This window comes from Neolamprologus multifasciatus, chromosome 7 (assembly GCF_963576455.1).
Source record: "Neolamprologus multifasciatus chromosome 7, fNeoMul1.2, whole genome shotgun sequence".
NCBI classification, from domain to species: domain Eukaryota; kingdom Metazoa; phylum Chordata; class Actinopteri; order Cichliformes; family Cichlidae; genus Neolamprologus; species Neolamprologus multifasciatus.
In genome coordinates this window covers 37,625,182-37,637,785 of record NC_140445.1, presented here as the reverse complement: position 1 = coordinate 37,637,785, position 12,604 = coordinate 37,625,182, and the positions used below count along the sequence as shown (strand labels likewise).

The 12,604-nt window shown below is 40.2% G+C and overlaps 1 long non-coding RNA gene across 1 annotated transcript; it reads left to right on the top strand.

The window, feature by feature from the left end:
- Positions 1-3,678: 3,678 nt before the first annotated feature.
- On the top strand, positions 3,679-5,325 carry LOC146514751 (uncharacterized). The gene is made up of 2 exons (XR_014875276.1): positions 3,679-3,947; positions 4,469-5,325. It is a non-coding gene; the product is annotated as an uncharacterized LOC146514751 (long non-coding RNA).
- The last annotated feature ends 7,279 nt before the right edge of the window (positions 5,326-12,604 follow it).

Below are 12,604 nucleotides of genomic sequence, written 5' to 3'. Positions count from 1 at the left end.
CAAATGAGAATGTTGAACATTTACGTGAACTCCATAAATATTTTTACCTTAAAGATTCTGGAATGTGACCAATGTCAAAAAGTTGGGAAACCACTGACTGCTGTGCAACCGTTGCAGTGTATTCAGGTAAATATTATGCCCCGTTTACCCATCAAACTATGCTTGTAGCTCATATTCATAAAGGCAGGAGGGTTTGCCAACTAATTTTAACCATCAATGTTAATGTGTACATTATACAAATTGTTATTCAAATTATTAATTTGTCCTTGATAGGTGTCTGAAGTGTGGGAACTTATTGGTATAGATCTTACTGGACCTCTTCCTAAAACTTCAAGCAGCTTCCAGTATATACTTACTGCAACTGACTACTTTTCAAAATGGGTCGAAGCTTTCCCATTAAAAACAAAATCTGCATCTGAGGTAGCCCAGCACTTGTGCTCCATTATATATAGACATGGCTGCCCCAAAAGGATTTTGTCAGACCAAGGCAGAGAGTTTGTGAATGAAGTAAGTGTTAAATAATTTTCAGTTACATTTTTTAACTTTACTTCACTGGGGTCAAAGATTTTTTCTTGTGTGCTTGTATAAGAAGTATAAGAACCTTGTCCTTATCTGTTGAAGCTCAACTCTGATCTTTGCAAGTTATTGCAAATTGAAAGAAGTGTCACAGCAGCATACCATCCACAGACCAATGGTCTAGATGAAAAGACCAATGACAACATAAAAAGGTATGCCTAATTTTTATCTATCAGTTTTTAATAACATTACTTATGTTATTCAAACTTAATTGTTACTTAATAATTTATTAATTTCTTTACTTCTAATTAAACTTTCATTACTGTCTTTACATATTTCTATGCCTGCATTTAGAGCCCTCCGAAAAATGGTGAATGACCAGCAGAATAACTGGGATCTGTATCTAGATCCCACCCTGTTTTCACTGCGGTCAAAAGTACACACCACAACAAAATACACACCTTTTTTTCTGATGTATGGAAGAGAGGCAGTATTTCCATCAGAAGTGCCTGCTCAAGTGCCGGTGAGTGTTTGTCAAATTCTATGTTAGAACTAAGAATTGAAACCATTTAAGAAAAAAACCCAGTAATGTCTTTATGAATATGATATCATCTTGTTTTAATTGCTAATATCTACAAAATTTTAGATTTCCAACATCATTCTGCCAGACGACAAAAGGTACAGTGACTATGTACAGTCTGTAAGTGAAGCACAACATGCAGTTAATGAAACTGCACAAGAAAACATTGCAAAGTCACAAGACAAGCAAAAGGTTGCATACGCCAAGCGGGCCCTGAAAAAGTACAAAAATGTTGTGTACAATGTAGGGGATCAAATTCTGCTTCTAAATATGAGGAAACGTGGGCGAAAAGGAGGAAGACTTGAACCGGATTTTTCAGGTCCCTACACAATTGATGACTTCAGTGGAAAATGTGTTAGACTGAAAAACGCTGAGGGAAATACTTTAAAAAGTCTATACAGTATTGACCACATTAAACCCTATAGAAGAAGCCACCCTGTCCAAGTCTCAACTCCAACTGAACCTGTTGAGAGTAGCCCATCTTCTGAGATGTGACCTTGCAGTCCTCAGCATCATCATGAAGCGCTGCAAAATAACAGATCCTCTGTCATTCAGTTTGCACCAAAAATAGCTCAGGTAAAATCAGTCCAAGCACCAGAAGAGCTTGTACCAGTGACCCCCCAGAAACCCAGCACTCAAGAAAAAGGTGGCATAGCTAAAAATCTCATTCTGACCAGTTGGTCAATTGTTGCCAGTTTGGCTAGTCGAATGGATAGAATGTTTTATTTTTTTCTCCCCTCTTGCTAATTTTGACCTGTTGGTCCAATTTTGGCTAATTTCTGATTTACATAAAGCCACTCCCCTCTGGCATGATTATTTTGTTGGCCTGTTGGCCCTTGTCTGCTTGTGGCCCGTTGGCCCTTGTCTGCTTGTGGCCCGTTGGCCCTTGTCTGCTTGTGGCCCGTTGGCCATTGACCGTGATTTTCAAATGGCAACTGTTATTACTAAAGAAACTTATCATATTTTGTTTTTTAGTGAAGTGGCTTTGGGCTGCAAAAGACACCGGGCGTGTGGAGGCAGTCGTTGGGCCATACAAATTGTATGACTCTTCTTTTCGCACACTGGTGGACAGTGGGTGGCTTTCTGATGAGGTAAGTGAAGTAATCATTTTTGGTCCTAGTGGTGGTCTGTAAAAATAATCTTCTTTTAATCCAAACAGGTCATTGATGCATACCTGCACTGCCTCATTAGGAAACAAAAGGCAAGTAAGAACGTATGCCGGTTATTTCACAAAAGTATTTTATACAATTTTGTAATGTTTTAAAAAATAAAAATCTTGCATTTTTCAGAAACCCGTGTATCAGTTGTCTTGTGTTGTTGTAACCTCTCTGTTTTCTGGGAAGTTTAAATGTGTCAGCAAGGTAATGTAGATGTTATATTGGTTATATAGTGTATGTTATGTAAATAAATCTAAACCTTTATAAACTTAAAAATATTCCACAGATGTTGTTTCCGGGTGAGGACATTTGGTTGTGCCCACTGAACTCTGGTGCACACTGGATCCTTGTGGTACATGTTCACACCTCATGTGTTTGTTCTCTTTTTGCTTTACTGTTCTTTTTAGCAGCATATTCTTATTTTGAAAATACTTACAATTGATTATGTTTACTTAAGTGAGTGTAATACACATATTCTACTAAATACAATTTTTATTTTAGATTGTCAAAATCTCCTCACAATCTGTACTGCTGTTAGACCCTCTTGGAAATGAAGGTTGTTATGAAAGGAAAGTTATGCGTAACTGGAGGTATTCATCATTCATTAATTATCTGTGTAGCTCTCTTCACGACAACACAGACACAGGTCAGTTCTTTGAAACGGGCGTTTATTACTTGGGGCTTCTCTCCTCAGCTTCACCATCACCAGTACGCCGATACACCATTACGCCGTGAGAACTGGTCACGAGCGAACAGTACAAACCAATTAGCAACTTTATAGTACACATATTAAGTCCAAACACAAATAAAAAACATTTCTCAAATGACAAATACCTCGTTGGCTGCTTGTCCTGAAAAGAGGTCCTTAAGTCCTTGTATTGCCTTTTCTTTTAGCAAACTTTTAGCTTAAAATCACTTCATGAGAGACATCTGCTCCCTCGCAGTCCATGCAGAGTCTCGTGTACTCTCGTTAAGGGTATTCTCACGAGACACTAGCTCTTACACTTTACACATGTACATTTCAAATAAAGACATTTCAACACAAACTATATATTCATGAAATTATGTAACTTATTATAAATCAGTCATCTACATCATGAAAACTACACAGAACATTTTAACAGCATTTACAATCTGTTTTGGGTTGTTTGGTTTGTGGGTTTTTTTTTCTTTTATTTAGAGCTAAATGCTGGCTACATTTTAAAAACTTGTTTTATTTTTATTAGGAATTTTCTGAAGATGAAAGGAAAGGAAGAGTCCCGAGTGGATTGGAAAATGGAGACTCTGCCACACAACAAGCAGATGGACTCCAGCAGTTGTGGAGTTTTAGTGTTGAAGGTATTTAATAAGCAATTGTATTTAATTGTATTTATTGTACTTAACTAGAATTAAGTTAATCAGTTGCAATTGCTGTAACATGTTTTACAGTTTGCCAAACACTACCTTCTGAGTGGAGAGGTTACTAGGGTGCTGTCCACTCCAGAAGCCATTGGACTGCACCGCACTGAAATTGCTTGCGAACTGCTAGAACATCAAAGCAAGTAGAGTCATGTGCTTTTGTATTGCAATAGTACTTTCAGTTTTGTTTAAAAACTGTTAGGTTGAACGCCAGTGTGTTTCTAGGTAATGCTGATGACTACTGTGTGGTTTGTTCCATGCTGGAAGCCGATCCTGAGTCCAGTATGATTGAAATGGTAAAACAAATAAATCACAAATGCAATATACAGTAGCTTGCAATAGTATTCGGCCCCCTTGAACTTTTCCACATTTTGTCACATTACAGCCACAAACACAAATCAATTTTAATTGGAATTCCACATGAAAGACCAATACAAAGTGGTGTACACGTGAGAAGTGGAACAACAATCATACATGATTCCAAACAATTTTTACAAATGAATAACTGAAAAGTGGGGTGTGCGTAATTATTCAGCCCCCTGAGTCAATACTTTATAGAACCACCTTTATCTGCAATTACAGCTGCCAGTCTTTTAGGGTATGTTTCTACCAGCTAGAGACTGGTAGAAACATTGGTCTTTCACGTGGAATTCCAATAAAATTGATTCATGTTTGTGAATGCAATCTGACAAAATGTGGAAAAGTTCACGGGGGCCGAATACTTTTGGAAGCCACTGTAGTAATTATTTTCTCATCAAATTCATAATGTTGGTTAACACACTTACACCCCCCCTCCCCCCCTCCTTCTCCCTCTCAGGTGCAGTGCGAGTTTTGTTCCAGATGGGCACATTTTGATTGTGCTCATTATGACAGCAGCCTGGTGAACTACCTGTGCGACAAATGTGCATAATTTGTACACTGTTTCTTTTTCAGTTCTTTCTCCCTGTGTTCTGTTGGATCTATAAATGTCAAATATATGTATCTGTAAATATATTCAGTAAATATATACTGTAACTATAATGGAGTGAGTTCATTGTCAAAGTTTATATAGTCAGGTGTTCCAATCACTTCAATGGTGACAGCTGTATAACTTAAGCACCTTGGCATGCTGACTGCTTCTACAAACAAGTGCCAAACCATGCTACCTTTGTTATTATAAACTAGAAGCATAGTCTGACGGGAAGAATTACGTGCCAAAACATGCTACCTTTGTTATTATAAACTAGAAGCATAGTCTGACGGGAAGAATTACGTGCCAAAACATGCTACCTTTGTTATTATAAACTAGAAGCATAGTCTGACGGGAAGAATTACGTGCCAAAACATGCTACCTTTGTTATTATAAACTAGAAGCATAGTCTGACAGGAAGAATTACGTGCCAAAACATGCTACCTTTGTTATTATAAACTAGAAGCATAGTCTGACGGGAAGAATTACGTGCCAAAACATGCTACCTTTGTTATTATAAACTAGAAGCATAGTCTGACAGGAAGAATTACGTGCCAAAACATGCTACCTTTGTTATTCTAAACTAGAAGCATAGTCTGAGGGGAAGAATTACGTGCCAAAACATGCTACCTTTGTTATTATAAACTAGAAGCATAGTCTGACAGGAAGAATTACGTGCCAAAACATGCTACCTTTGTTAATAAGAGCAAGAAGCATAATTCTGACGGGAAGAATTATGTGCCAAAACATGCTACCTTTGTTATTATAAACTAGAAGCATAGTCTGACAGGAAGAATTACGTGCCAAAACATGCTACCTTTGTTAATAAGAGCAAGAAGCATAATTCTGACGGGAAGAATTATGTGCCAAAACATGCTACCTTTGTTATTATAAACTAGAAGCATAGTCTGACGGGAAGAATTACGTGCCAAAATATGCTACCTTTGTGAATGTGACCTACAAGCACACTTTAATGGGTAAAAAGAAGTGTCAAACCGTACTGGCTTTATGAATATCAGCTACAAACATACTCTGATGGGCAAAGTTAAGTGGCAAACCGTCACACCTACTTAAATTAGTGCTGGAATTATTGTTTGGCAGTAGAAATGTGCATAAATTATGTACAGTAGGACATTTTGCCAAAGTAGGGCAGTTTGTCATATGGCAGCGTAAAATTATCCTACGGGTAGGACGTTTTGCCAAAGTAGGATGGTTTGTCAGAACACCGGTTATGGGAGTCAGCTGGCGTACATATTGACTGACCGTATGATTAATTTATAGTCGGGCAGACGGCTAGTTGGAGCAATACGGCGATTCCGTTTGCTCCAGATTTTAAAGTTTTATCCAGATTCTATGTTGTTTTTCTGTTTTGATTTGTAGTTTGGATTTTTGTTACGCCACTGGTGGGAGGCCCTTTTTATAGCTGCAGATCACCAGTGTGGTCCTGCAGTTGGGTAATCCGTAGGTTTGCCAACTCCCTGAGAAATAAATAAGGGACACCTCGTGGCCAGGGCCGGGCGACCAAGTTGTCTTCACCCTTCCCAGTGTGGTGAATTTTTTAGCTTTTTTTGTGTGTGAAATTATTTTTTTAACCATTTGACTTGAATTTGATTTAAGTAGATGCGTATTCTTTGTGATATCAACACATGGGAAACAAAAATCATTTAGCCATTTACTTTTAGCTCAAAATGACAACATTAACACAATAAAACACGTCTTTCTTAAACAGAAGCCTGTCATGCTTAACTTTTGAGAATAAAAGTAAATCTTTCTTTAAAAGAACTCTGTCCTGCTTAACTTAAAATTATATAAATTAATAGAAAACAATAGAAAGAAAAATATTCTTGTAACAGTGCACATTTAGTGCATTTAGTACAATTGGCTTCAGTAGAGGCATTATTTCAGCTTTTGCTCCCGTTTGTAAACCCACTTGTTCCCATGATTACGCATCATAACTCATCATCATTATTCATCTATGTATTACTTTTATGTATTACTCATCTATTTGTTGTAATCATCTATCCTTGCAGTTGTTTATTACACAAAATAAATTATATTATCACACTTCTGGCCACATAGCGCTGATATTCACTGCACATGCCCATTTTAACCTTAACCAGAGGGTTTAAAAAACAAACAAACCAGTGTTTACATACATATCTGCTTCTGCCGTGGCCTGGTGGACAAAAATTGGTTAAGGGTCCCCCGAGCTTTCACGCCCCTCATGTTCTTCATGTGCCCACCATTAGAAGCATGCCTATGGAAAAAGTGCGCTGGCACACAGTGCAGTGCGCTTTATAGGCGTTATTGTGCACTTTTCCAGCCAGGTGTTTTCCTTTTCCCATTCTTCCCTGTACTTTTGCAGCCTTTTTTCTTTCTCTGAGAGGAACAAACAATGCTGGTCTAATGCTGGGCTCACACTGTGCAATTTTTGAGTCGTGCGACCAATTTGGTGATCGGCCTGATTTTGGCCTTCATCGTGCATCGTGTAGTATACGTGGGGTAACGAGAAGCGATTAACACCTCACGACCAGCTCCCGATCATCAATCGCTCGTGAGGGTGTCACCGCAGCCGCTCACACTGCTCACGCGCAAACACGTAAACGTCGGTGAAAAAGACGGAGCAGCACGGCTGTGCAGCGTGTGATCTGGACACAAGCGATGGAGGCACAACTTGTAGAACTTTGGAAAGCTCATCAGCCTTTTCGATGTGGCATCACCAAATTATCATGACCACAACAACCGTGAAAATAGTTGGATTTACATTGCTGCTCAATCACAGCTGCCTGATCAATGTTTTTCATTAGCAGTTTAGCAAAGTTGATGGTGGTGAGTGAAAGACAGAGAGGGAGAGCGAGCGACAGATTTTCTGTTATAACCTTCATTTTATGGAGGCACAGTGTGAGCACTCAGGTCGCATCAGAGCATCGGGCGGTATAGTGTGAGACCCTGCATCGTGACCTACGAACTTATAACCCATGTGAGCCAATCGTGCAGTTTGAAAATCGCACAGTGTTTGCCCAGCTTCAGGTGTACTGTCGTCTGAGACTTGCACCACAGTGTCGGTGTTTGTTTCCCTGTTGGCCATGCTTTTTGTTGTGGTCATCTGTTGTCTTCCGGTATTTTCTCCGCAAGCGACCTTTCCTCAACCAATGAAATGAGCGGTAATCTGAATTGTCATACTCGAATTGTCATAAGTGTGCTGTCAGCTCATTGGTCACAAAGCAGGAGCGGGGCTGGGAATTATGTTTTCAAACAAAGCGTTAATTACATTAAAACTTATAGACTACTTTTGATTCTCACTGTATTACGGGACAAAGTGCGTCCCTTTTCAGCTCAATACAGGACGTGTACTTTTGTTTCTAAATACGGGACGATTCCGTTTTTTAAGGGACGGTTGGCAACCCTTTCTTTTATTCAGATGCGGAGTGCCGACGTGGAGGAGACTAGGGTGCCTTGGTGGTGGGATCCTTTGAGTGTACACACCTGCCTTGTTTAGCTTATTAGTGTGAGTGTGTGATTTTGTGTTGCACTTGTGTCGTGGTGTGTTCTTTTTTTTTTGAGTTTGTGCATGGCATCCCTGCCCCTCCACTGGTAAGCCTCAGCTCTGAATATATTTTTAAGCATATTTGTACATGGATTTTTATGACTGTGCTTTTATACGGTGTTTTAAATAATTGTTAATAAATTGTCAATTTGTCTTATCATTGAACCTCGTCTCTGTACTGAGTATAACAAACCTAACTGCCTTCTTGGTGATTAGTGTTACTTCCAGTATTCTCTGGGTGAAATTCCCAGAGTGGCGTTGTCTTTTAAACTGTGAAGAGTATTTACTTTATTCTTACCTCGTGCTGCCACACGTGCTTGTTGTTTTTGTCTGCTTCCACTTGTCTTTGCACTAGGATGCTGTCGGAGTAAATGTGCAGTCATATTCGTTGTGTTCCCAGTAGTGCTGTCAGCGTTAATCTCGTTGAAATGACGTTAATGCCACAACACAGCAAATCTCCGTTAACGAGCTACCGCAGATCGCCCCGTGCTTGGGGCTGGACGGCCAACACGTTAACGAGCTAACTGCGCTAATGCACTAGTTCCCACCAACGTAATTGAGCATTGCGTGGCACATCCAACATACTGTTTTACTTTTGTCCATGACACGCTTACCTTCAGGGTCATACGTCACATGAAGACCAAAATGCCACATCTGAATTAGGGTGGGGGAGGTTCAATTTGCCATGTTGCAAGGAGAGCTTAACTTCTGTCTCGCTAGCTTGCCCTGCGCTCAGTGAATCTGCGTTTGACTACTCCGCCTAGGCTGCACTGTCGAGTGCAGATCCACTGAGCGCTCAACACAGACAGCATCATCAGAACGAAAGTTGATAAAATAAATTAAAAATTTTGTATTATTCGATACATATGCGTACCGAACCGAAAGCACTGTATCGAACGGTTCAATATCGATACGAGTATCGTTGCACCCCTAATATAAATATATAAAGTGGTTGCTATGCATTATTTGCATTTGTGGTATTGGCTTCCATTGATGATGACTTTCTTTTGCTACTCACACATGTTATCAAGAGGAACATACTCAGAGTTGATTAAACTTACTCTGATCACCTGTTCCAGAACTGAAAACTCAGAGCTGCCAAACCAAAGTCAATGAACTCAGAGTTAATTAGACATCTTTTAAACATCACCTTCCCTTTTATATGAACGTGCACAGAGCCAGAAGCAGAAAGCCCAGCTTAACAGAGAAAGCTGATACCACTGTTGTGATCACCTCAAACCCATGTTTTAGGCTTTTATTATGTGTCACATTGGTTTATTACTACTACTTATTGGTTAACTGTTTAAAAAACAAAACAAAACGGTGATTTAGCATGGACTGGAGATATATCATTCCTGAACCTGCACTGGACTGACAGTTTTTGAATGAATGAGACTATTGTGAAACTCTGTGTGTAGTAGAAGTTCTTTTTGATGACTTTATAGGGCCGAGTTGATTGTTCTGACTTTGAATCTACATATCCACTCATTTAATCCCATTATGTGACCACTGAATTTGATCACAAGGATAAGCCCCTTAGGCACAAATTGTTGTCTCAGAAATCCAACAAGCAGTTGCCATTAACCATCGCAACCTGCTGAAGTAGCATGTTTCACAATTTCTGTTTTAAACTAACAGAAATTATTAGTTTGGTTTTTAATTGTTAATTTTGCTTCTTAATTATTGTTTTATTAGTATTCAGAAATGGCTAACATTTAGCAGAAACAAGCAGAATGCTATTATGTCATCGACCACATCAGCTTCACTGTAAGTAAAACCAGAGGTCATAGCTGTTGGCTGTTTTACTTCATTCACAGCTATTCATTAAAGACTACCTCATGAGCGCTTGCTAGATAAACTGCAGTCATTTTCATTGCGATGGCATCATTTGGCTCTCTGTAGAGCTGCTCTGATCTTCCCTGGGCCAGCAGAGCTGATTGGATGATGGATTCTGCAACATTCAAACACTGATGTGGTGCTGGTGCCTGAGAATTGGGACGGATGTCACTGATGGAGCGTGAGCATGCGAATGATAATGAAATTGTGCACACACAGGCTTTGTGTGTGTGTGTGTGTGTGTGTGCGCGCACGCGCTACCACTCTCTAGGGTTTTGGATGAGGTAATATACAGTGGGGCAAAAAAGTATTTAGTCAGCCACCGATTGTGCAAGTTCCCCCACTTAAAATGATGACAGAGGTCAGTAATTTGCACCAGAGGTACACTTCAACTGTTAGAGACAGAATGTGAAAAAAAAATCCATGAATTCACATGGTAGGATTTGTAAAGAATTTATTCGTGAATCAGGGTGGAAAATAAGTATTTGGTCACCTCAAACAAGGAAAATCCCTGGCTCTCACAGACCTGTAACGTCTTCTGTAAGAAGCTTTTCTGTCCCCCACTTGTTACCTGTATGAATGGCACCTGTTTGACCTCATCATCTGTATAAAAGACACCTGTCCACAGCCTCAACCAGTCAGACTCCAAACTCCGCCATGGCCAAGACCAAAGAGCTTTCGAAGGACACCAGGAAAAGAATTGTAGACCTGCACCAGACTGGGAAGAGTGAATCTACAATAGGCAAGCAGCTTGGTGTGAAAAAATCAACTGTGGGAGCAATCATCAGAAAATGGAAGACATACAAGACCACTGATAATCTCCCTCGATCTGGGGCTCCACGCAAGATCTCATCCCGTGAGGTCAAAATGATCATGAGAACGGTGAGCAAAGATCCCAGAACCACACGGGGGGACCTGGTGAATGACCTGCAGAGAGCTGGGACCAAAGTAACAAAGGTCACCATCAGTAACACACTACAACGGCAGGGAATCAAATCCCGCAGTGCCAGACGTGTTCCGCTGCTGAAGCCAGTGCATGTCCAGGCCCGTCTGAAGTTTGCCAGAGAGCACATGGATGATACAGCAGAGGATTGGGAGAATGTCATGTGGTCAGATGAAACCAAAGTAGAACTTTTTGGTATAAACTCAACTCATCGTGTTTGGAGGAAGAAGAATACTGAGTTGCATCCCAAGAACACCATACCTACTGTGAAGCATGGGGGTGGAAACATCATGCTATGGGGCTGTTTTTCTGCCAAGGGGACAGGATGACTGATCCGTGTTAAGGACAGAATGAATGGGGCCAAGTATCGTGAGATTTTGAGCCAAAACCTCCTTCCATCAGTGAGAACTTTGAAGATGAAACGAGGCTGGGTCTTCCAACATGACAATGATCCAAAACACACCGCCCGGGCAACAAAGGAGTGGCTCCGTAAGAAGCATTTGAAAGTCCTGGAGTGGCCTAGCCAGTCTCCAGACCTCAACCCCATAGAAAATCTGTGGCGGGAGTTGAAAGTCCGTGTTGCTCGGCGACAGCCCCAAAACATCACTGCTCTTGAGAAGATCTGCATGGAGGAATGGGCCAAAATACCAGCTACTGTGTGTGCAAACCTGGTAAAGACCTATAGTAAACGTTTGACCTCTGTTATTGCCAACAAAGGTTATGTTACAAAGTATTGAGTTGTATTTTTGTTATTGACCAAATACTTATTTTCCACCCTGATTTACGAATAAATTCTTTACAAATTGTCAATGGAAAATTGTACTTAGTAGTCAGTATAATCTTTTAATGATATAAGTTTGTATATGGTAGAATACTGCATGTAACCATTTGTGTTTATTGAAAGGATGTCTCATCCTAGGAAGTCTGTAACATTCCAGGGTGTTCTGGCTTTCACCCCCACATCCTAGGAGCATGGGAAAGTTCGTACCTTGTTTTATTGTTTTACGGTAGGATTAACGTAGTTATATCTGTTTCCAGTCTAAGTGGTTTTGGTTTGATGAACTGCTGGACTTTCCAGACCAGCAGTTTTAGGGAAGTCTTTATGGGGTCACACTCTGACCCCCCCCCCCCCCCCCCCACACACACACACACACACCACACACACACCACACAAGCACCCACTGAAGTGTATAAATAAAGGACCAGGGCAAGTCCTCAGGGCGAGTCTCTGAGTCTCACTCTAGGCTGCCCTTGCTAGCAAGAAAATCTGTGTGTTTCTCCTCTCTGATTCTCTACTGAAGAAGTGTTTTAGAATATATCTCTTAACACAAATCCTACCATGTGAATTCATGGATTTTTTTTTCACATTCTGTCTCTCACAGTTGAAGTGTACCTCTGGTGCAAATTACTGACCTCTGTCATCATTTTAAGTGGGGGAACTTGCACAATCGGTGGCTGACTAAATACTTTTTTGCCCCACTGTAGGTTGTTATGGCAACGGGTTCAATGGGTGAAGTATTTGCTTGAGGTCTTTTAGTAATATCTAGATCATCCTGAATGTCAGTGCTATTTTCTTTCAAAAATCACTTTCAGTGAGTTGATAAAAATGTTTTTCCAAAGAGCTCTGTGGATTCCTTATATTGGGAAAAGATAGAAAATACTTCCCACTCACACTGAT